Below are 3,828 nucleotides of genomic sequence, written 5' to 3' on the forward strand. Positions count from 1 at the left end.
ATACAGTGAGTCCTCGGATGTGAATTATCGGGTTAATCTGAATGATCAGGTTAATCTGGATGATCAGATTCATCTAAATTATTCGGTTAATCTGAATGATCAGATTAATCTGAATTATTGGGTTAATCTGAATGATCAGGTTAATCTGCATTATTGGGTTATCTGTAGAGCTGTATGCTGGTGGGATAGTTGACCATTCATTCATATATCCAAACTGCTTTTGTCCAGGTGTCAAAAATCTCTATCTTTCTCTCTTTGTCTCTCTCTCTCTCTTTCTCTGCCTCTCTCTCTTAGAGACAATAGAATTAAAAATAAATAAAGAGAAGACACAGTAAACAATGAAAGAAAAAAGATCTTGATTTAATCACATTAAAAACACAGATGCATATCATTTAATGAAAAGGACTCCCACAGTAACTGCTGAAAAGAAAATAAATTCAAAATATAAATAATACCATTTCTAGAAGTGTCTGACAGTTCCTCACCTCAGTGGGCTGAAAGAGAACATGAGGTGTATTAGAATGAAAGAGGAGAGAGAGAGAGGCAGAGGGAGAGAAAGAGGGAGGGAGAGAGATAGAGAGGAGAGGGAGAGAGGAGAGGGAGAGAGGAGAGGGAGAGATGGGAGAGAGAGAGAGGGAGGGAGTTGGGTATAGGTGGGGATAGGGGTGGGGTATAGGGGATAGGGGCAGGGATAGAGGCGGGGATGGGGTGGGGATGGGGTGGGGATAGGAGTGGGGGATAGGGGCGGGGATAGAGGCGGGGATGGGGCGGGGATAGGAGTGGGGGATAGGGGCGGGGATAGGGGCAATGATAGGGGCGGGGATTGGGGCAATGATAGGGGCGGGGATAGGGGCAATGATAGGGGCGGGGATAGGGGCAATGATAGGGGCGGGGATAGGCGGTGGGGATAGGCAGTGGGGATTGGGTGCGAGGATAGGGGTGGGGGATAGGGGCGGGGATAGGGGCGAGGATAGGGGTGGGGGATAGGGGCGGGGATAGGGGCGAGGATAGGCGGTGGGGATAGGCAGTGGGGATAGGGGCGAGGATAGAGGTGGGGGATAGGGGCGGGGATAGGGGCGAGGATAGGGGTGGGGGATAGGGGCGGGGGATAGGGGCGAGGATAGGGGTGGGGGATAGGGGCGGGGATAGGGGCGAGGATAGGGGTGGGGGATAGGGGCGGGGATAGGGCCGAGGATAGGCGGTGGGGATAGGGGCGAGGATAGAGGTGGGGGATAGGGGCGGGGATAGGGGCGGGGATAGGGGCGAGGATAGGGGTGGGGGATAGGGGCGAGAATAGGGGCGGGAATAGGGGCGGGGATAGGGGCGGGGATAGGGGATAGGAGCGGAGGAGTGGATAGGTGGAGAGAGAGGCCTCCCGGGCATGTGCAGGCATCACAGAGTTGTCAGTTTCGCCTGGTGACGTTGTTTGTTCAGGAAGCCTGTGGCTGGTAGCAGTGCTGTGTGTTCCAAGGAGCTGAGATGTGTGTAGAGAGCAGTGAAGTCCCAGCTGGGTTCATGACAGCATGCTTTATGCTTTCACTCTGTTTGTTTGCCGATAGGCTGTGTAGTCCTGGTGTATTCAATGGATTTTCTGAAAATGTTATGCATTTGGCCTTTGGGCAAACATCCATTCTGTACAGACAGACTTGGAGTCACTTCATGAGATGATAAATATGTCAGTGATAAAAAAAAAAACGAACTGGCAATTAAACTGATTAACATTTATTGATCCAAAAACATTTGATGCAGTGACAAGATAGAACAGCTGCACGTTCAAAAGTATGTCTGAAAAATGTAAGAATGATGTGGCAAATTTATCTGTAATGTCTCACGTACAATAACACAACAAGCAGCAGAGACGGTGTGCGCAGGATTGGCTGGGGCAGGGAAGTGGGCGGAGCTGGAACTGCTGAATACACACATATACAGTAGTGCGCAGGAAACGGTGTGAAGTCTCATTGTCTCCCTGGGACGACGGCCTCAGAGGTATAGTGGTACACTACTGTAATTGACGTCCCATTAGATTTGACTCTAATAGCCACTAGAGAATATGTATTCGGTTCTTGAGTTTGTACACTGTTTTCATAATCTCTTCTAATCTCTTCTTAATACTACTCGATATATGCAATGAGCAAAATATATAGTTAATGATGAGGCAAATAATTTTGGACCCTATTACAATTTAAAACATTCTGAGTAAGACTTCTAATTCTGCTGGGTAGAACAAAGTATTTATGACTACAGGGAAATTTCTGTTTGACCTGTTTACTCCAGTCTAGTCTAGAGTGTGATATTAATGCTTTTCCCAATTAGAATAAAAAAGGTGAAGTGAAAAAAACATACAGAAATTACCTAAAGGGAAAAGAAACCTCACATTTTATTGTCGACTAAATCAAACCACACAACTCGATGTGATATCTCCCCTCATGGTATAACTCCCCTCATTATATGATAACTCCATTCAGCATGTGATAACCCCCACATGATATGATAACTCTATTCAGGATGTGATAACCCCCACATGATATGATAACTCCATTCAGCATGTGATAACTCCCACATGATATGATAACTCCATTCAGCATGTGATAACCCCCACATGATATGATAACTCCATTCAGCATGTGATAACCCCCTCATGATACGATAACTCCATTCAGCATGTGATAACCCCCACATGATATGATAACTCTATTCAGGATGTGATAACCCCCACATGATATGATAACTCCATTCAGCATGTGATAACTCCCACATGATATGATAACTCCATTCAGCATGTGATAACCCCCACATGATATGATAACTCCATTCAGCATGTGATAACTCCCACATGATATGATAACTTCCCTTATGATGTGTTACTCCCCTCATGATAACACTCCTCAAGAAAACTGCTCTCATGGTATAACTCCCCTCACGATGAGATAACTCCCCTCACGATGTAATAACCCGCATTATGATATGATACTTCCCCTCATGATATAATAATTCCCCTCACGATACGATAACTCCCCTTGCAATACGTTAAGGTCACTACAGATGGCGTTACAATGGCAGAGCTGATAGTCTGATGTCCAGTAGTTTTTGGATTCTGTTAAATAAACACACACACACGGGATCATATTAAAAAACGAGTGAAGGAGGAAAAGGGGCCAGACTGATGTATAGGGGGTGAGACACACCCCTAGAGGCATCAAACTGACCAATCACACACAAACACACACGGCAACAGATAAACGGCACGACAGAAGCAGCATAGCACTCAGTGAGATAAAAGCGAGAGGGAACGCCTTAGCCGGAAACACACACACATGCAGGAGAGGTCAGGAGAGGTCAGGAGAGGTCAAGAGAGGTCAGGAGAGGTCGGTCATGTTGTCCATGGTCACAGGTCTCTGTGTTCTGGCAGCAGACTTCATTAAGCAGAGGAGAGGCGTGACATGGCGTTCCGAGGTCCAGAGGAAAGGGCATATTCACAAACGCAGGATTGGTTTGGAATCGTCTTTAACATCTCAACTCTACTCCTGCAGCTTTGGCTTGGAGCAAAGGGAGCCACAGGAATGTGTGTGTGTAAGTGTGTGTGTGAGTGTGTAAGTGTGTCTGTGAGTGTGTGTGAGTGTGTGTGTGTGTGTGTGTGTGTGTGTGTAAGCATGTGTATGTGTGTGTGGTTTGTATGTGTGTGAGTGTGTACGTGTGTGTGTGTGTGTAAGCATGTGTATGTGTGTGAGTGTGTAAGTGTGTGTGTGTGTGTGTATGTGTGAGTGTGTGAGTGTGTGTGTGCTTGTTGTCCTCATGCTGTTTGCTGGAGCACTCAGGTCCACTGTAGTG

At 46.7% G+C, this 3,828-nt stretch overlaps 1 protein-coding gene across 3 annotated transcripts in view; it reads right to left on the reverse strand.

Annotated features, from left to right (window-relative positions):
* Positions 1-1,327: 1,327 nt before the first annotated feature.
* Positions 1,328-3,828, reverse strand: part of asic2 (acid-sensing (proton-gated) ion channel 2) — a 332,386-nt gene continuing 329,885 nt past the window's right edge. For all 3 annotated transcript variants that reach the window (XM_076995766.1, XM_076995763.1, XM_076995756.1), the window contains exon 11: positions 1,328-3,828. This exon is cut by the window's right edge and continues 235 nt beyond it. The gene's annotated coding sequence lies outside the window, so the exon portion shown is untranslated.

The sequence above is a fragment of the Brachyhypopomus gauderio genome, chromosome 2, assembly GCF_052324685.1.
Source record: "Brachyhypopomus gauderio isolate BG-103 chromosome 2, BGAUD_0.2, whole genome shotgun sequence".
Classification (NCBI taxonomy): domain Eukaryota; kingdom Metazoa; phylum Chordata; class Actinopteri; order Gymnotiformes; family Hypopomidae; genus Brachyhypopomus; species Brachyhypopomus gauderio.